This window comes from Podarcis pityusensis (genome assembly GCF_964106645.2).
Source record: "Podarcis pityusensis genome assembly, chromosome: Z".
In the NCBI taxonomy this organism is placed as follows: Eukaryota; Metazoa; Chordata; class Lepidosauria; order Squamata; family Lacertidae; genus Podarcis; species Podarcis pityusensis.
The window spans coordinates 40,879,898-40,901,905 of NC_138044.1; the positions used below are offsets into that span (position 1 = coordinate 40,879,898).

The window sequence follows — 22,008 nt, forward strand, 5'->3', positions numbered from 1 at the left end:
TTGGGCATAGGATTCCTGCATTGCAGGGGGTTGGACTAGATGACCCTCGTGGTCCCTTCCAACTCTACAATTCTATGATTCTACATCTGGCCTTGTAAATAGCAAGGAGACACTCAACCAAACACCAAAAGGAAAACTCCCTGCGACCTACACAACCGAGCACATGCTCTGATGTCTTAGACATCATACCACTCTACCTGGTTGCTAAGCAGTACCTCTACACCACCTCTTTGTTAGCTGAGTTGCCGATAACAGAATTAGCCCTTGAGTTACAAAATGAATAATCCCTGCTGTTGCACTTCCAGTAGGCTCAGCTCAGAGAATAACTCCCTGATTGAAGAGGTACCACACTGTATTGCCTAAGGCTGTGCATGGCACCCTCCCTCTGCCTTGTGGTCCCAATATCTGCTCCCCCAGATCAGATTCTCAGCCATGGGTCAGACTAGGGACTCCGTGCCCCAACCTGGAACCACCCTCAAAGTAAATGGGGTGGGCAAAAGGTTTCTAAAATCATATTTTTAGCATATAATTGGGAGGGGAGCAGGGGAAGGAGGAGAGACTACATTTCCTTCCCCCCTTCCGGACCTGCAGGATGTTGCTCATTTCATCTACAGAAGTTGTTCATGAAGCTGTAGCAACCAAAACTTCACAGGATAAAATTCTCTGAATACCCACTGAATGTTTCTCTTTCTTGCCCACGTGTCTGCCTCTCCTTCCAATGCCACACCCCCTGACAACCCTAGATTGCACTGGGTTGCTGACCCCAACCTGTGGTGACCTGGGTCTATCTCAGCCTGATTTGAATGATACCTGGATTCCCCCAAACTCAGCCTGAATTCGTCCAAGCTTTAGCTGAATTGAATGCACACACAGCCCTAGGATTGGCCACTGCTTGTTATGCTACATACTCTTAGTCTTAAGAAGGGAGAGGAAGGATGGGGTCCACTGTGGAGTTAAGCCCATGGCTGTATCTGACGGCCATAAAAACTACTGTTTGTTACAAGTTACTTTGAGTGCCATTGTGTTTGTTGATAGGAACAGGTTGAACAATGAAGTCTTAGAGTTTCTCCTAGCTAGCCCTGAGATGACAAGGATATAATAAAGAGTGTAATAGCACTGTTTTTCAGGGTGCTGATGTAGACCACAGTTTGCATGCACTTCCATTTCTCAGAGGCAGTATTTTTTATTTTTAGTTTCCAGTGGCATCATTTTCTACCTTTTTTATTGCTAGCTAGCATTTCATTTCAGGAAAGGTTATTAACAATCTCTTAAGACTTATAGTGCATTTTCAAGTTTCTGATTCTACCTGACCTGTAATTAATATTGGGGGGTTTTCATTTTGTGATTAATATTTAGCTTTGGCGACAAATCGCAAACAAACTTTTGAAAAAGGGAGATTTATTCCTGCCTTTTGCCTGCTTTCCCTCCCCTTTTACTTCACAAATAAATGGAACGTTCCCTTAATCATTTGTCATTTGAGAATTTTTGCCAGTTTTAATTCAGTAAAAAGTAGCAGTCATTTCTCATATTTATCTGCAAATTGCATTGACTCTGCCTGCAGTCATATTAGGTGGTAATGATTTATAGGTCCTCTAATAATTTATCTGATTATGCAAGTTACGTTCCATTTTTTTAAAAGAGCTATTGAATTATTGCTCGTGGGCATGGGGCAAAGAGAAATAAGTCCCAGGGACTCTGCTAGCTTTGTGGTTTAGCTTTGCCTATGCGATACATTAATTTAGTTGTATGTATGAATCAGACTGGCCATTTATTATGGGAGTGGAATACAATCTGACTGTGGAAGAAATCAAAGAAACTGTGGATTGGTTCCATATCACCTAATGTTATGCTAAAATCTGTCCTCAAAATTCTTTTAAGGGTTCTTCTCTCCCCCACCCCATTAAATAAGCTTCTGTTTTTCTTTCTCATTCACAGGGCACTTAAGAATTTGTTTGATATTTCTGGCATGTGCAAGATTGACATTAGGTGTGAGGTGGCTAAGGGTGATGGTGGTGATTTGTGTTTACATTAAACATTTGTCTGATGGTCTGCAGCCTCCCTGGCTGCCTGTGTTTCCTGATCTGAAAAAGCCCCAGGGGAGGAGTTACCTCATGATATGCTCACCTGGGCTTTAACTGAGGTGCAGTAAGCCAGATAGGTTGGTTGTTGAATATCTGCAATGGGTATGCTTGCAGATTTTGCTTTTAAGGGAAATCCTTCCTTTTATCTGTCAGGGGCATGGTAGGCAGTCTCCCCAGTTTCCCTCACTTAAGTCCAGTTGAGGATAACATGGGCTTTTCAGGAAGTGCAGGCACCCAGGAAGACTGGGAAGAATGCAAACCACTGGAGGGATTCTTTGTAAAATGAAAGTAACAAAAGCACTTAGCCACCTGCGGAAGTTGGGTAAGCACAACAAAAAAACCTCTCTGCACTTATAATTTTTGAATAAATTTATAATAATCAATATTATTCATTATTATTTCATTATTAATTTTTTAAAATCTGTTCTTCATTCTAGTGTCCCAGGGTGGGTTACAACCATTTAAAACACAGCCTTAAAAACAGTTCAAAATGACTTACAGTCACAAACAATTGGGTGGATCCTAAAAATATACACCTCAGGTGTCAAAGCTAGGGTGAAGAGGTGCATTTAGTGAAGACTGATGAAGAACGGACCCTAAAAATGCTTAACTAACATTGGCTTCTTGTGCATAGTATTGCTCCCTAAGAAACTGAGTTGTGTTCTAAACTGTGCATGCAATGATGCACACATAGTACATGGTGTGTGTGTGTGTGTGTGTGTGTGTGTGTGTGTCTGTTAATGGAATAATGGATATTTTCCATGGCATTGATTCAGCAAGAGCAAGTAATGCAGAATGCCAAAATTCACAGAGAAATTTGCCTGGGGATGATTTCAGGAGCATCTTGGGGTATGGTGGTGGTACATGGTGTGGTTGAATTCATTCTTCAGAAATGTGGGACAAAAGGTGGTGTTTATTGAAGTATTGCCCTGCTGTGCTTACTAAGTTCACACTTGATGAAATTTGTTGTGGGCTCCCTCTGTTTGGGCATGATCAAGTGCAAGATTCATAGGGTGTGAAATTAGTTTTAGGGGTATGGGAAGCATCTTAGCAGTTCCATAATGCTTTGCAGATCTACTGCGGTCTTATTGAATGGATCTGACTCCTTAAATATCACTGAACTAGATTCTCAGTGAATCCTAAGTAACTTTTCTATTTAACCCCCCCAAAAAAACCATCAAATAATTTTAGAGCTAAAATCGAGATTATAAGGTCTTCTCTTTCAATATTACTATCTCCACTTGTGCTGAAATGTGGATTCTTTTGCTGCTGAGAGGTATTATTATTGTTTTAGGCAGTTTTAATGACTAGTAACACCTGTTCTTCATGCAGGATGTGGGATCCAGGAGGTACAGAGGGGTACATTAGATGCTGATGAGAACGGCCAGTTGTACAATCAAACAGCTGTCAGATTTAAGGACTTTGGGGTCCTGTTGTGCTCAGGTCCTGCTTTGGAGCTTCCCATGGGCATCTGTTTGGGCACTGTGAGAAGAGGATGCTGACTAGATGAAACATTTGCATGATCTAAGAGGGCTCTAATGTTCTTAAGGGTTGATGCTGGTGACACCGTTGGAGCAGAGTTAACTGATGTTTTCACTTTTGCAAAAGATGATGCTATCAGCGAATATCCTCATTACTCAGTAGGAATCAACACCTCTGGTTCAGAACTCACACTTACTCTATGAAGTGGAGATGAGCCTTCCAATGAAGTTTTTCAAGCCCAGTTGTTGTTGCTTTAATAAAACAACTTTGTGCATCAGAGAAATGAAGCCTGTCCCTTTCTTGTTCTGCAGGGATGAAGTCATTCCTAAGTCACTTGAGACATCTTAAGAGCCCTCTTAGGATTGGGCTATAATTGGTAACCGGAGTTGTACCATTGGCACTTCTGTTAGGTCTCCAAGAATTGAAACTAACTAGAGGGCCTTAGATTAATATTGATTCCCAGATTTCATGTTCTTAGTTCCTGCTAATTGTTTAGCAGAGGCTGAGCCCAGCTCTGCTTTTCTTTCCTGCTCCATAGTTTCTATACCATTTCTATACTGAATTCTCAGCTACAATTCCCAGACTGATTCATGATATTGTCTTTTTCTCTTTGCCTCCACTGCATGCATGCATGCAAGCAAGCAAGCACACGCACATATATATAACAGGAGGAATTCAACATAGTGATAAGCAGATCTAGTTTCTGCCTGCCTGATGGAACAATTTGCCCTCTCCTCCCCGTGCATGCTGTTCTGGGGAATTCTTCTGATACCCACATAACCCAATTTTGGGGTGTAGTGGAGGGAAAGAGAGGGTGGGAAAAGTCCTGTTGCACTAGTGGAAGTCCTTGAATGTGGGACTAGTTAGTTGAATCCAGAATCTATTGGCAGTTCACTGCTCATCTGACTCTCCTACACTGCCCTGTCTTCAGAAAGGATGCCTTCAGTCCCAGCTAGTCATTGCAGTGCTTGGGCCTGAAAGTGAGTCCTGCAATCTGCAGGTGGACTTGGGAGGGAATGTTGCCTTCAGCTGAGAGGCATATGTTTAAATGGAGTAGATCAGGGCTGGGAAGCCCAAGGACCTCCTAATGGTTTTGGACTATAAGCTCCCATCACTTCTGACCATGGACCTTGTTGGTTGGGGCTGATGAAATATTGAATCCAAGAACATCCGGAGAGCTGCAGGTTATTCACCCTTGTGTTTGTGGTTTGATGGATTGTTTGTCTATTCCAGCAGGGCTTGTATAGTATATCTGTGTTTTAGGGAGTGGGTAAGTGGGAGGTCAATGTGGTGCCGCAAACTGAAAAATACATTACGAGGGGCTCAAACTCCTGAGGTTGCAACTCTCACTTTCAGTCAGGGCTGGGGAACCTGTGATCTCCAGATGTTAGCAGACTCTTGACTACTCTCAACCCCAGCTAGCGTGGCTGATGGTCAGGATGATGGGAGTTGTAGTCCACCAACATCTGGAGGGTTGCACCTTCTTTGCCCCTGATTTAAATAATCTCTCCTCTTTCCCCATTCACTCATGGTGCTTGTTTCAGAAGACTCTCGCTTCTTTTGGAAAGATGCCGATGAGACCATTCCTCTGCTCTGTGGAATAATATTTCCCCTCCTTTACCTTTCTTGCAAGAGGGATGTTTTTGCTTTTTGATAGATTTACATATTAAAGGCAGATGTGTACTCAGAAACATCTGTCAAAGCTGCTGAAGCACAAAGCCTCTTTTGCATCAATATTTAGTTTACAGTGACGTGATTCCACTTAATTTTTTTCACATGATACCAGTTTGTGCCCTGGCCAGCGCTATGTAGCACTGCAGAGGCCACTAGCAAATAATGAATGCCCACCTTTCATTTTTTGCTTTTAAAAAAACCACTTCATTAGTGTGCAAACTCTGGAATTCACTTCCACATGATATAGTGATGGCTGCCAGCTATGATGGCTTTAAAAGATATTTCGTGGAGGGTAAGGCAAACAGTAGTTTCCTAGCCATGATGGCTATGTCCTTGGAGGCAGGATGTTTCTCATTACCCATTGCTGGGAATCACAAGAGGAGAGAGAGCTGTTGTTCTCAGGTTCTGCTTGCAGATACCCCATATGGTTGGTCACCATGAGAAAAGGATGCTGGACTAGATAGGCCTTTGAGCTAATCTGGTAGGGCTATTCTTATGTTCCCATATCATCTTATGGGAACAGGTACACATTCATGCACCATCCAAGTGATTAGCTAAAGTAAGGATGGGCCAGCTTTTCTCAGTTGAGTGCCCCATTCCTTCAGGGGCAATGTGTCTCAGATTAGAAATCCCAGTCCCCATCAGAGTAGCTGTAAACCCCACTGTCTGGGTCTGCCATATAAGTCTGCTCACCCCTTTTGGTGTGGTGGCATTGCAGGATGGCAGTGGCTCCACTGGGGCCTCAACGAGGGAGCCATGGCTTCAGTGCCCTTCCTCCTATCAGGAGCCGGATCCTAGCCTGCACACTGCTTTGGCAAATGGGAATGCAGGCTGGGGCTCAAGCTGTGCCAGGGAGTGGAGCCATGGAGCAGGAAGGCTTCCACTGGCTCCGCCTCTTGGCCATTTAAGCAGCCAGCACCTGTTTGTTCCTTTGTCGGGTTTCCCCGCCCATCCACCCTCGGTTTAAGATGATAGTCAATGACTTTGCTGTGGCTACGGTGGTCACCATTCTTTAAGGGGCCAGTTAGGAATTTGCTCACTGGGCTAATTGACAGTGACCTAGTGGTTTTTCCTACCTCATTGCAATTGCTACAACTGGTTGGGCATAGGGGCAATCCTTTGTCTTAGATGGAGGGGAGGTTGTAGTCTCCAACTGCCCCTCTAAACACTGTGGTATCCTGTTAAAGGGATCTGGGGGAAGTGGTCGTGTCCACATACCCAGGTGGGGACAGGGCCTAAGGCACTCCCCCCAGTCAGTGGTCCCTGCGGGGGTCACCCTATCTGATGTAAGTCTTAGGAACCCCCCTAAATGGATTGAGCATGCATCACTTCCAGCAGGTGAGCCAAAATGATTTTTTATTGCCCCATGCCCAAGCTAAAACTCTTTCATCTGTATTCAATAAAGTTGTGGCCAGTTTTGATCCAAAATTGTCTTATTGGTCTCTTATTTATATGGGTTGGGGTATGGGGAGCACAATGCCTGGGCCTGTAAGAATGCAGAGCACAAAACGTCAACAGGCTTTTGTGTCCTCTGCCAACAAGATCTGGCAAGAGGGAAGGATTGAACAGGAAAGAAGAAACTTTTGATTGGATGAAAGAATAAGGCAGCTTCAGAAGGCCACCTAAAAAATAGGTCAGGGCTACATGTTGCCCAGTTGTTAGCTAAAGGCTCCCATTAACTCAGAGTTACTCACCTTCGACAAAGGCTACCCATTGTGCCTCTTTACATGCCATGCTTCCTTCCCACCAGGCTCTTCTAAGGCTGGATGATTCAGCCCTTATCTCTGTCTCAGGTAGGATCAGATCATTCCATTACTACTGATGCAGAGGCACACAGAATTACCCACCCTTGGGGGAAGTTGCCCATCATGGTTTTGGCCATGATGGTCTCCTTCTCATCAGGTGGCATGATCACACGGGCACTCAAGGGGTGGACTCTCATGGGGAAAGGAAACTCATTCTCCTACACTTTATAAAATTAAACCTTTAGGGGTGCAGCAGTGGAAATGCACCTCCAGTTTTAATTCAGCAAAAAAAGGGGGGCTTCTGCCGTTGGACATTTGGGAAATGGTAATCACGGGGTTGCTATGGAGTTGAGGATCTGGTCCTTCAATGATGACTGAGCTGGTTTGAAACATAAAACAAGAAAAAATCCCCTCCAATGCTTAAGCAGGTTTTTTCACACTTCTACATAAAATGTGTGCTTCGCCATGGCAGCTGACTGAATCTCTGGTGTTTGCATGCACACACAGCAAATAAACATGGCTTTTTTGGTGACTGTAGGGTTGGAAGTAAGATTCGGGTATTGGAGGTTTCCCTCCATATCTAAATCAAAATGTTATATTCGCTCCCTGAATGTGCAATGGATGGGCTGTTGATTATCCTTGAAAAGCGTTTTTGTGCATCTGTATTTGCTGTTTAATTTGTTGCAACTCTTTTATTTCTCATTTTCTTTCAAATGAGAGAAAATTAATACAAAGGAGAAAATACTTGTTCCTCTCAAATATTTAGTTTCTTTTCTCCACTGGGGATTCTAAAATAAACACCCAGCAATCTGAATTTAAATAGCAAGGTATCAGTCTGGCTCTTTCAGTTGGCTGCTGTTACTCATGAGGATACGGTTACAGTAGATTATATGGGGATACCTGAGTCTTCTGTTTTACATTTTCAATCAGCGTATTATAGATGAACTGTGAAAATTGGAGATAGCTTTTTATGATAATTGGAAGATGTTTTCCTTGAAGTATGGAAGGCCCTTGAGAGAACTCAAATTGCTTGTCTGTAATTTTGTTATAAGCTCCACTAGTATTTGTTTAACATAGAGCTTGAATAAATTTATTTTATTTATTTTGCATTTCTCCATCCAAAGCAATTTTTAAAAAATATACCTAACAATCAGAAGGTTTGTTTGTTTGCTTGTTTGTTTAAAATAAGACTAGCTGAAGCCCTTTCACAGAATTGTAGAGCTGGAAGGGACCCCGGGAGCCATCTAGTCCAACTCCTTGGGATCCTGCCCACAGCCATCCTTGGGTGGTCTTGAACCACCAACCTTCTGGTTAATAGCCAGACGCACTGACCCACTGTGCCACAGTCGTGGGGTTATCCAACTGAAATGATAACCTGAGGCTGGGGGCAGAGGAGAGAAGCAATGTGATGGCTCAGTCTTGAGATCAGCAAACAAGTTAAGATTGGGGCAAGGCTGTGGCTCAGTGGTAGAGTATCTGCTTTTTATGCAGGACAACTTAGGTTCAGCCCCAGCACCTCCAGGTACAGTCCACTGTGTGAAACTCTGGAGAACCTCTGGCAGTCAGTGTCGACAGTGCTGACCAATAAACTGGCTTGTTGTAAGGGAGCTTCCTGTGTTCCTAAGCGTTGCCCCTACTTCATCACTGTCCTTGAATCGTAGAATTGTAGAGATGGAAGGGACCCCAAGGATCTTCTTGTCCAACCCTCTGCAATGCAGGAATCTCAGCTAAACATCTATGACAGATGGCCGTCCAACCTCTGATGTGCTGTGTTTTACCTTTGTCATATAGAGGAATGAATAACAGTCATCATGTTCCTCTGTGAGAGTGCTGATGCAGGCATGTGGCCTCTGGATGGTTACCCTTGTGGGAATCATAGAACTGTAGAGTTGGAAGGGACCACGAGGGTCATCTAGTCCAACCCTTTGTGATGCAGGCAAGAATGTTTTGCCCAATGTGGGGTTCGAACCCACAACCCTGAAATTAAGAGTCTCATGCTCTGCCAACTGAGCTATGTAGCCCGTGGGCTGCAATAGGTTCCTTATCCCTGCCAGAGCTTATTTCCTATTCCAGCCTCCCTTGCACAACAGTCAGAATCAGGAAGAATATCTCCAAACTTTCCTGTGTTATTTATAATATTTTGTAAAACAACAACAACAATCCTTCCTCCCTTCTCCCTTCCCACACAAGTCTCTGTGGATTTCGATTATTGCTGGTTTTAGTATATTTTCTGTGATAGGAATGTTATGTAAACCTCCCTGGATATTAACAGCAGAAAAGTGGGAATTAAGGTTTTAAATAAATGAAGGAATGTTAGCCATGCATCTAACACCAGCTGCATTATTTGGTGTGTGCTCTTCATTCCATGGATCCCACAGTGGGCATCGTACATATGTAGCGTAAAGCAGCTCTGTAGATAGATGCACACTTCAGTGAATGTATTTGCTTGTGGGAAAGATGATAGTTGTGAGCAGGGAATGTTGGGTCTTCTTGAAGCCCTGAATTGTGTTTACTATGTAGGGCAGCAGGGAAGCGTGCATAGGGCACAATCTTGTTCTGTGATCCGTACTTTGCTGCTCTTAACCCATTTCCCCAGGCTTCTTCTTCTTCCCCAGCTTGCTTCATCCTGACAGTGAACCCTTCTCATCACACAGAGAAGTAAAATTCACATAGTGAGTCAGTGCCATACGGAGGAAGTCTGGATGTGAACTTTTGACTTCCTCTCCAGCCCCTTCATTCAAGTCATGCTGGTTTGGGAACAATGAAGGAAAACATTTAAAAAAAATACAACATGATTTCTTGGCCCAGGAAGAACTTTCTGGCCTCAGTTGATGGGGCAATAATTGGAAAAGTTCCCAATCCCTGCTTTTTCACACATTACCCTGGTTAACCTTCAGATTCTATCAAGCAAGACAATTTCTGATTTCTGAACTTCTGACAGCACTTGTTGCTGGGTAAGTAATAATTTGGTGCATCTGACAGACTGGGTCAAAGAGCTTTCTCTGCTGCAGAAGTTTTGTTTGGTGGGAAGGGGCCCAGACAACCATATTCTGTAGACTCTTAAGAGTGTTCTCATTGAAACGCTGTGAGGTGTCAGAAGATTAACAATACATTCCACAAACTGAAGATTAGAAATTGATGAAAACGTTTCTTGAATGAAAGGCAACTAACTAGTCTGCTACCATCTTCCCTGTAACAATCTTCCCTGCAAGTCCAGCAGGTTGTCATAGTGGGGCAGATGGGAATCAGGGCCTGTTTCATCAGCTCTACTTTAAGACCAGCTCCAAAAGAATATAAGATGAGTCCTGCTGGATCAGGACAAAGGACCATCTCATCCAGCATCCTGATCTTGCAGTGGCCAACCAAATGCCTGTGCAAAGTCCTCAAGCAGAACCTGAGTATCACAACACTCTCCCCATTTGCAATACCAAGCAACTGGCATTCAGAGTCACACTGCCTCTAACAGTGGCGGTAAAAAAAGGTAAAGGTAATAGTTAAGTCCAGTTGCGGATGACTCTGGGGTTGCGGCGTTCATCTTGCTTTACTGGCTGAGGGAGCCGGCGTACAGCTTCCGGTTCATGTGGCCAGCATGACTAAGCCGTTTCTGGCGAACCAGAGCAGCGCACGGAAACGCCGTTTACCTTCCCACCGGAGCGGTACCTATTTATCTACTTGCACTTTGACATGCTTTCGAACTGCTGGGGGGGAAGGAGAAGAAGAAGAAGAAGAGTTTGGATTTGATATTCCGCCTTTCACTCCCCTTCAGGTGTCTCAAAGCGGCTAACATTCTCCTTTCCCTTCCTCCCCCACAACAAACACTCTGTGAGGTGAGTGGGGCTGAGAGACTTCAAAGAAGTATGACTGGCCCAAGGTCACCCAGCAGCTGCATGTGGAGGAACCCAGACGTGAACCCGGTTCCCCAGATTATGAGACTACCACTCTTAACCACTACACCACACTGGCTCTCCAGTAGAGCAGGGACCGAGCAATGGGAGCTCACCCCGTTGCGAGAATTTGAACCGCCGACCTTCCGATCAGCAAGCCCTAGGCTCAGTGGTTTAGACCACAGCACCACCCGTGTCCCCCAGCAGTGGAAGTAGAACATAGTTATTGTGCCTAGTCGCCATTGATGGCTGTATCATCCATGTATTTGTGATTGGGCAGCTTTGAAAAAGGATTGGATACACTGATGGAGGAAAGGACTATCAATGGCTACCAACCATGATAACAATGCTCTGTGTTCATGGTTGGAAGGAGTAAATTCTTCTGAATACCAGCTGCTGAAAACCATGGAACCAGGGGAGAGTGCTCCTGTGCTTGTAGGTTTCCCACAGGCATCTGGCTGACCACTGTGAAAACAGGATGCTCTACTAGATGGGTCAGTGACCTGATTCAGCAAGCTATGGAACCCCAGCCAGCAACCTAGATGCTATGTTTTGTACTGGCTGAAGTTTCTAAATCAGCTTCAAAGGCAGCCCCAGATAGAGTGAATTGCTGGTGTCCATTCTGGAGGTTACCAGAGCATAAAGTACAGCGACTAAGTAATCCAGCTAGACCTAATGGTTACAGGACAGCCAAGGCTGTACATTAAATGCGGGGAACCATCTGGTCATTCAGGCAATAAATGTTGGGTTGACACAGCTTCCAAGTTAGTTTGTGGTTTTTTGCTTTACTTTCAAGGAACTAGTTCTCCACTATATTTTTCTCTAGCATATATTATCTTTTCAGTCTGTCCACTTCAAGCAGATCCCCCCCCCCCATTATGTGAAAACAAAGCAACGCGGGTGTACGCCCACATCACAACTCTCCGTGCAGATCCTATTGTTGCAAGCAGAATCGCTCCCTTGAGTAGTAATTTCCCTTCGGCATCTTGTTCATAGCAAGTTGATGAGAATGCCGGGAAATATTCTGCCTACTTAAAATTGTAAGAGCCTTCTTGAAAGGCCCTACAGTAAAGTAAAATAAAGCAGTAAAGTCAAGGGCTAAAGTGATGTTTAAAAATTAAACACAAAAATGGGCCTACAGTCTGCATTACCAAAGAGGTTTTAAAAATTAAACTATGTACTGCATTTAATGCTTATGATCAAAGGGTGTGTGTGCATTGAGGGGAGTGCAATAAGTCTGCATTAAAGAAATCTCAGGTCCCTCTGTAATTAAGTACAGAAAAGCTGTGTGTGTGCTGTTTTTTAAAAAAACAAACCCACCCAGTTTTCCCCTCCTAAGTCAGGGTTAATTAAATTGCTAAAAACACCATGGCACACACAATTTAATGTTTCTTCCCAGTGTGATTTATTTTATTTTATGTGCTGCTTAATGGTGTCCTATTAAAAAAACTTAAAACTTGATAAACTTACACAGAATAAAATACAAAAAGCAAAACAGTAAGGCATCTTCAGTTATGCAAACACATGGTTGCCTCACAAGGAAAACGCTGAGTGTTACCCCTTTGGGCACTTAGCGAGTTAACAGGTTGTTGGATGTGCCTATGCGAAATTGTATGATTATTAGGAATGAACTAGAAATTTGATTTTGTTTTCATTTGAATGAGAGCTACCCATTCCTCCAACCAATATGTGAACTGAAACACAGCCATCCTTTGAATTTTTGCATTGAAGTCTTATACTGAACAAAATGCATGTCTCTGGGTAAAAAGTGAAAAAAACCCAACAACCCCAGATAGCACATATTTTGGGAAATTGCTTGGAAAAAAATGCATATACTGTATTAGGGGAATTGCTTGCATAAATGTGTATATTAGTCAAAACTGCAAAATGTGTTTATTAAGATAAATTCACACTAAAATGCTACTGAATTGCCCGTTGCCGTGGAAATGTGGAGAATGGAATTTGAGATTGGAAAAATGTCCCATAATAATTATAGGACATATGAAACTGCAGTAAACTGAGGCGGAAAGTGGATCTTTCTCTACTGAGGATATTTTTGTTTAGGAAGGCTTTCCCCGAGGCAAAACCCAGTCTTTTATGGAAGATCAATTATATATGTGATGAAATTGTTTCAGTTTTAAAAAAGAGTTTGTATGGGTGGAATTTAGAGTTTGTATTTCTGTGTTTTATTCTGTTTTCATAATGTACACAATTTTGATGGCTTCTTATGCTGTGAAGCATTCTAAAAATCTTAGAAGAAGAAGAAGAAGAAGAAGAAGAGCAGCAGCAGCAGCAGCAGCAGCAACAACAACAACAACAACAACAACAACAGCCCATCCAGCATACACTGATTTAGCAGGAGCTGTCCATAGTTTCAAACAGGGGACTTTTCCAGCCACACCTTGAGATGCCAGAGATTAAATCTGGGACCTTGTACAGTGGTACCCCAGGCTAAGTACTTAATTCGTTCCGGAGGTCCGTACTTAACCTGAAACTGTTCTTAACCTGAAGCACCACTTTAGCTAATGGGGCCTCCTGCTGCTGCCGCGCTGCCGGAGCACGATTTCTGTTCTCATCCTGAAGCAAAGTTCTTAACCTGGAGCATTATTTCTGGGTTAGTGGAGTCTGTAACCTGAAGCGTATGTAACCTGAAGCACATGTAACCTGAGGTACCACTGTACATACAAATCAATGCTCTCTTTCATTGAGTTGTGGTCCCATTTTAGTATAGGTCACTGAGGACCATATATACATATATACATACATATATATATACCCCTTCTGCCCAGGAGTGCTGTCTTCTAGGCTTATTGGGTGGGCTGGGGGCTTAGAAAAATTACACTCAGCATAGGTCCTTAACCTGAGCAAATAGACAATTTTCTCACACCAACTCTGACCTTCTTGGGTGCTTTGGGCAAGACTGACTGCTCTTTTGCCAGTCAGAGCCTCCGCAGATTTCCCTGTGGGGATGGCTCTGCTGAGACACTGGTCAGAAAATGGAGGCCAGAATAATCTAGGCTTTGGAGCACATTCCAAGCAAGGGAAAGTAAATGTGTGGACCTTTTGAGATCAGAAAAAAAAGGTATGGGGTGGGATGGGGGTAGAGAGACATATATAATTAGGCATGACATTGAGAAAGTGAACAAAGAAATTTATATGCCACTTATGTGATCAAGGACCATACCTGCTCTGTACCCTAGGTAGCCAGCATGGAGCTGTTGGACTCCAATTCCCATCAGCTCCAGCTAGCGTTGCTAATGGTAAATCATTATACAAACTGTAGTACAACAACATCTGCTGTATCAAAACTTGAGGATAGCCATTTAAAGTTATGACGTTAAATTTAGGCCAAACAAAAGAAAGTAGTTGTATTTAGGTATTTGGTTGGCCACTTTCAGAGGAAGGATCCTGGACCTTCATTTTTATCCAGCAAGATTATTATTGGATTTTGGACCTTCTGAGCTGCAGGCATCAAGTCTGTAGCACCCATAAGCAGGACTGGTGCTCATGGCAAATTTCTATCCTTTCTGGTGGAGTGTGGTCTCTGCTCTGCCAGTTTTGGTGCACAATTAAATAGGCTGCTGTGATCAGCTAAAACCCCAAGCATCTTAGCTTTGTCCTGGGCAATGTGGAGTTGCCTTTTCTCACAGCTTTCAAGGAGCTTGGGCGGACACCTAGAATTGGGTGGTTTCCTTGACTTCTTTGCTGAATCAGGTTTCTTTTGTACTGCTGAATATACAGATTTATAAGAGCATTGGAACTTGGTTAATGAAAAAAAAAATGATGGTGTTAAATGTAATGTCAAGGGCATTTTTAACTGAAATGTAGATCCCTCCCAATTAGTTAAAAGGGAGGAAATAAGCAGCTTAAAAGGTTGCAGTCTCTGACAATTCCACCTATAAGCTTCAATAGGGAATCCAATTGTTTGTTGGGTTTTAGTCAGATCTCTCTCTCTCTCTCTCTCTCTCTCTCTCTCTGTGTGTGTGTGTGTGTGTGTGAGAGAGAGAGAGAGAGAGAGAGAGAACATTACAGAGTTTGCTTGCATAATAGTGTTATTACCCACAGTCTAATTTCTGGTTTGAAGAAGGGAAAAACATAATTTATACCTTCCTGTTTAAAGTCTTGCTCCCTTAACACAGTGATTTCAGGAAATAAAGATGGAAACACTTTCATTTTGGGATTTCATTCTCCTGTTAGAAATCACTGGATTACAGTTCCCATCATTTCTGACTGTTGGTCATGCTATCTGGGACTGATGGGAATTGGAGTCTCAATAAAATCTGGAGGACCACAGCTTCCGTATCCCAGCTTTAGTTTTGTTGAAGTTAGAGGTGACATGGCCTCCATGACCCCTATTCTTAATGAAGCTGGGTCAGTAATAACATCTCAACTAGGAGACAGTCCATGTAATAGAACAATGTTTTATGCATGATACAGTTCCCCCCTTCCCCCTCTCCTTCACCACCACTTGTACCTGTTCAGTTGGTATAGTGCCCATTGTATGTAGCATTATGTGCATTTCAGTTGTTGCTTATGGTTGCATTCAATATTCTCACAGTGTTGTGTGTGAAGTACTGGAACTTATTTTCCAAATTCCCACCAAACTCACCAGGTGACCTTGATCCATTGACACTCTCAGCCTAATCCACCACAGAGGATGTTTATGAGAATGGCAAGGTCAGGGGGACAACCATGTATATTACCTTGAGCAACTTGGGGGAAGGGTGCCATCAAAATGTAGCAAAAAATTAAAAGGCACTCCTATATTGGGGGGGGGGGGATATAATAAGTTACCCTGGGAAACTATAGTTGCATTTCTTTGAACATGTTTCTGACAGCAAAGGGTACAACATCTCCATAAGCATTTGAAATTGCACTAATATCCTGGCCACTTATGCCTTTCTTGACACAAATACGATCTGAAACCTTCTTGAATAGCTCATGACCGATTTATGTTGGACGTCATGATTGTGATCAGCATTGTGGGGAATGGTATTGACGTTATAAAGCTCAGCAGAAATCACAGTATCCTTCTTGGTCGTTTAGTGTGGTTTTCTAGATTGTAAGCAATGATGCTGAAGGAAATGAATCCTTGGTTCCTCCTTAAAAACACAACAAATGCTTTTCGCCCAGCAATGTTCTACCGGCCATTGCTAGCAGTTCTAATGAAAGAAAAATCCTCTATCCTTGCAAACTGAAGCTCTGCCTCAGTTCATGGTCAAATGCTAATGAGCAAGAGTGAATGCATTGCCCTTAAATAGCCGGCTCTGAAATATTAGAGTGCTAAATTGCGCACAAAGTAGCTGCCCTTCTCTTACGGCACTGCAGAATGCATGAGCATGAATCAGTGGCTTGTTTCCCAAAGGAGAGGACGCCACAGAGCATCAACATTCCACAAGCATCAACACTCCACAAGTTCTGAGCCATATCTCACTCCAGATCCCCTGCTTTTGTGTCAATGTTGTATAGATTGTGACTCTACAGCAGGAATGGAGAAACTGTATCCACACAGGTGTCCCAACTCCATCAACCCTTGAATATTGGCTGTGCTGGCTGGGACTGATGGGAGTTGGAGTCTGACAACATCTGGACAGGGGCAGTTTGTTTTTGTGTATATACAGCACCTAGCATGTATTGGGAGCTTCGTAAGTAATGCATGATTATGGTGGTTCATAATTTACCCTACGAATGGGCAGAAGGTAGATCAGGATCTACTGGGTGATTTGCAGTAGATCTGCAAGGATTTATGACTCTGAGTTATTCAACAGCAGCAGCAGCAGCAGCAACAACAAATCAGCCCGCTAAAATGAAATGAAGAAAGCTTGGAGGTGAAACTTTGGTCCAGAGGTGGATTTAGGAGAGCGTGATTGGTTCGGTCACAACTTGGGGGTGCTGCAGGGGGTGTCACAACTATGATGTAGAATGGAAAGTGAGTGCTGGGGGGAATTTTTAGCACCAGACAGGGTGTTGTACCACAAGGTCCTCCGCTGCCTGCACATTTAAAGCAGTATCATGGCTCTTTAAAGTTCTCCCAAAGAATCCTGGAAACTGTGGTTTGCCACAAGTGCTGAGAGTTGTTAGGAGATCCCTCTTCCTCTCACAGAGCCACTATTCCCAGAGTACGACTGACTGTTAAGCCCCTCTGAAAACTGTGCAGGGTATGTGTGTGTGGGGTCTTCTAACAACTTACTCCTAGGTAAATGGGGTTAGAATTGCCATCCAAGTCAGACCTTTACTTTCTTCCCTAGCTTTTATTTAGAATATATCTTCATTCCTCCTTGTCAAGGCAATCCCAGAGCGGGCTACGTTAAAATCAATACAAAGCACATATTAATGCAACAGCCTAAAGTCAACAGGATGATCCGCAATTCAGCAGAGGCCTCCAAATGCCTGGGTAAAATAAATGAGTCGTCAGCGCAACAGAGCCCAGTGCTGGCCATATCTGTGAGGGGAAGGAATCCCATGATCGGGGCATTGGTTCTGAGAAAGCCCTCTCTCACATTGCCACATACCAAATTTTGGTCAACTGTGGCATAGACAAGAGGGCTTCCCCATAGTCTTGATGCATAGGCTGGGCTATATAAGAGATGGCATTCCATCAGGTAGCTAAGCTCCCAAGCTATATATAGGGCTTTATAAATCGACTACTGGGGAGTGCCAGTAGAAACTCAGAACCCCTAGAATATCACACCACTCAGAGATTGGGATGTGGTATGCAGCAATAGCAACAACAACAAAATGGAATTGCTTTATGGACGAGCATGTTGTATGTGGCACAACTGAGAGAATATTACCTTCCCTTCCCTTAATCTGTATTTTGAAGGCTGTTCTGTATAGTAAACAAAACAAATCCCAGTCTTGCATATTGTTTTCTGGAGGATTAATTACTGGAATAAACTTTCCTGCACATTCTGTTTCATTTTCTTTATGCAATGTTTTGGCAGGAGGCAGGTCTTCAGGTGCAGCTTAAAAAGCATCTTCTGAGGACAGGCTTCTGCCATTATGTTTTGGAGCTGCTCCTTCCTTCATGCTCAGTTTGATGTTGCTGTTTCGAAAGAAACGGCTGATTTCAGCTCTTCCACTCTGGGTGTCACTGCATGCTCTCAAATAGTGACATGAAGGCAGGTCACCAGGTTTTTATATGCACAGGATGAGGAGGAGGAGGGGGGAAATCAATTTTAATCCCCACAAGTGGGGACTGTCAATGCAGAAGGTCACTACCGATTAGCAATTGCTTTGTTGTGGTCGTGGAGTTTGGATGAGGGATCTAGTGGGGATATAAAAAGACATGAGCTTTCAACAAGACCTGTGCTGCCTCACCGCTTTGGTACATTGTTAAAGGACAGTAATCTATTCTCTCAAAAAAGCTGTGGTGCACAGGTTGATTATCTCTGTGGGTGGGATTTCTTTTGCATTTAAGCTTCTGTAAATACCAGCAGTATGGGGAGGAATAAATGCATCCATGTAGACTGGAAATATGTGCAGTATTGATTATTGTGTACATGCAAGGAGTGCATCATGTTCACAGTCCATCTTCTATGAGTGAAAAAACGTTGCCAGTTTGGTTAGGAATAAGCCTTGGATTGGTGTACATAGTCCACATTCCAGGAGAGGATGGAAACTGGCTGAGATGGTTGTTTGGACTGGATTACAGAGGAAGCACAGTGGTGTTTGAAGAAGGGTGCAGAACAGCAACACACTGAGTAAGAACTGAGAATATAAGTAGGCAAGGAATTGAAGAAAGGAGGGAATAATTATCAAGTAAGGAAGAGCATAGCAAGAGGAGGCAGGAAACTGACCAAGACAGGATAGAAAGAAAGGCAGAGAAGTCAGCAACAAAAAAGTATGGAAATGCAGAAGGTGGTAGTGGCAGCTTTGCTAGTTGCTTCTCTTTACAACAATCTCAATGGACTAGGAGGGGAGCAACAAATCTTGATGCAAGGTAGCAGTCAGTGGCATGAGATTTGGTTCAAGAATTTGGAAGATTCTTGAACTGCTGGATCTTTTTCACAGACTCTTTTTCACTGGTCCAGGGAGTGCAGTGGCTGCTGACCTTTTGGAGGCAATTTATTTATTTAAACTATCATGTACTGCATAATTACTAGTGTTTCTAAGTGGTATGCACAAAAAATAATTTAAAAAAAACCACATGGTGGATAAGATAATTTAAAAGTAGTAATAAACAGAAAAGGTCCTTGAAGAGACGGCTGAAACAGAAGGGTCTTCAACAAGTGCCTTAAGTTCCACATGGAAGGGGCCTATCTGATCTTAGTTTGGAGGGGGTTCCATGAAATCATTCCAAAATGCCGATAGCACAGCTCCTGGGGCATATGAGCCATTTATCTGAGTCATGTGGGACTACTAACAGAGACTCCCCCCCAGATATTTCAGTGATCAGGCAGTGATATAAGGGATCAGGAGGCCCTTAAAATATCTTGGACCCACATTGTTAAGGGTTTTGCAAATTACTACAGGAACCTTGTACTTTGCCCATTAACATATGCACAGCCCATGCAAGCTTTTAAGCACTGGAGTTATGTGCTGGCGGTCATCTGCCCCCGCCAGCTATTTAGCCATAGTATTTTGGGACCAGGTCCAAGGGTAGCCCCATGTAGAGCCCTGCATATGTATAGATGCAAATTTAGGTTGACTTTCAGAGGAAGTCTGCTCTAAAAGCCAAAAACATTTGTTTTGTGTGTGTTAAAGTTTTTGAAATAGGAAGGGGGAAGGAGCAAGAAATCCATGGCTAGGGTGGCAGGTCCCCTGGATCTGCTAGAGAGCAACACCCTTGGTTCTTGTTCTGTGGGTACTTGAATAAGTGGCTGTGGGTTAGATCTGCTCCTGCAGATATATCACAGCCACTGCATAGCTTAATACATTTAAGTTCAAATGACTGGTGGGTAATTACGTCCCTTTGAGTTGACTGCAGCAAATGGCATCCACTTGCATTGGAACAATCTGTGTTTGGGGGAAATAGATTTGCTTTTTTTGGTATTGAATCAGGGCTCTTTGCTTTGCTGCAATAGCTTGACCCCACTAATCAACAGTGCCCTTTTCAGCTCCCGCTTGTCTCCTCTATTTAATTTTTGCTTGGAAATCACCCTATTAGGGGGATACTTGCAGCCATGGAGGAGGAGGGGATGCAGCTAGGGATGGAGGGAGGGAAGAATGATCTATCTAAATAAAACTGTGTGTTTGCCTGTAATATTGACGTTTATAAGATTAATAGTTGTGAAGGACATCTTCAAAAAATAAAAATAAAAAAAATCACCCTGCACCGTTGCTGGAAGTTATATTTTACTTGGGGAATGGACAGATGCTGAGCATTTATATATCAGCGGACATGGAACTGGTATCTGATGGAAGCAGCAGGTAGCAAACTAATTAGTCCGCTCTCATTAGTTAAACGGCTTGATAATTGCTTTTGGAAGTCCAGGGTTGTCTAAAGAGAAACTGAATGGAAGTCATACAAAGCCAAAAATGGCATGTACAAGAACAGTAAGAACTTTATGGTCCTGAGAGTATATTTATGTCCCTAAGAACAGTTCTACTGGATCAGGGCTACAGGCTCACCTACAACAGGCTTTTGCTTTCAACAGTGGGCAGCAAAATCAGGGTTGGTGCCAGGTCCTTGGCATAGCATTGCTGATGGACACAGACCACCCCCTGCAGTGATCTGTGAACTGCTCTCCCAGTAGACCTCTCCCAGTAGACCCAACATGACAGCTACTGCTTCCGATAGGTGGCAGCACTCAGTTGGCTGTCACTCCATCCCATACTTACCTGGCTTTGTGAAGGCAGCACAAAGACTGGGGGGAGGGGCTGACAGATTTTGGCCTTGTACAGAGTGCTATAGTACCACAGGTCCGCCACTGCCTGGAGGCAGGTGACTCTGGGAAGATCATAAACCCTATGAAGGCAGGAATCCTCAATGGCTGTTTCTCCCCAGCATCTGAGACTTGAAGATATAACCCTTTTAAGATGGAGGTTCCGCTGTGCTACCAAGGCTAATGGGTACCAGTAGGCTTAGCCGCCATGAATGGACCCAGATCCCTTCTTAAAAGCCATGTAAACTGGTGGCCATCAATGCAGCCCTGGAAGCAATAGTTCACCAGCTAATTACATGCTGTGTGAAGACACACAGCTTATATCTTCCCTGGAGGTCAGTTCCATTGGGTGACCAAGACTCTCTCCTGGAAGCATGAATCTTGGAAGCTAATCTATGGAATTTGCTTCCATAAGATGTAATGATGACCACCAAGTCATGGAGAATGAGGCTTGCAATGGCTACTAGTTACAATGGCTATGTTCTGTCTCCGCAGTCTGAATACCAGTTGCTGGGAATGGCAAGTGGGGTGAGAGCTGTTGCACTCAGATCCTCCTCCCGAGTTTCCTTTGGCATCTGGTTGGCCACTGTAAGAACAGGATGCTGGACTGGATTAGCTGAAAACAGGTTTCTCTCCAACTGCTCTCTTGCCCACTCTCTTCTCATGCAGAATCAAAATGTCTTTCTGTTTGGGAAAGGCTGTAGCTCAGTGCTTCAATCCCTGGAGTGGTTAAGTTGGGAAGGACTCCTTGCCTGAAACCCTGACAAGCCCCTGCTAGTCAGTGCAGACAACACTGAATAGAGGGGCCAATGATCTGACTCTGTTTAAGGCAGCTCTCTGTGCTCCTAAGCAGACAGAAGCATATTCTGTCCCTGAAACCAATTTGTCAAACCTCCCCACCCCCAGTAATTCTGACATCTATGCCTCTCTTCAATGTCTGTTGCTGGTCCTGAGCGCAGCATGTATCGGGTCATTTTCTTCACACAACACCTATTTAATGTGGCACATTTTGTCTGGAAAAAATAGGGACATGGGATGTTGCCCCTAAAGAGTCTGTGATATAAATGGCTCAAGGATGAAGGCGAAGGAGGCAAGGGTTTTTCCTCAAGGGACAAAAATTAAGAAGCCTGGTCTCAAAATACCATTTCCCCCCTCAGGAAGTACATGCTTAATTGGGTGTGTGGGGAGTTGGTGTGTGAACTAAGGATGTCACATCTTCCTCAAACCGATCGATCATTCCCTCAGGAGACTGGACCCTATATCAGCCAATGGATAGCCTAATGTAGATGGAACTCTTTTCATTAAAATGTTACAG

The 22,008-nt window shown here is 43.6% G+C and overlaps 1 protein-coding gene across 5 annotated transcripts in view; it reads left to right on the plus strand.

Annotated features, from left to right (window-relative positions):
* The window catches only part of IL1RAPL2 (interleukin 1 receptor accessory protein like 2), a 492,821-nt gene that overhangs the window by 135,045 nt on the left and 335,768 nt on the right, over positions 1 to 22,008 (plus strand). The window lies entirely within an intron of this gene.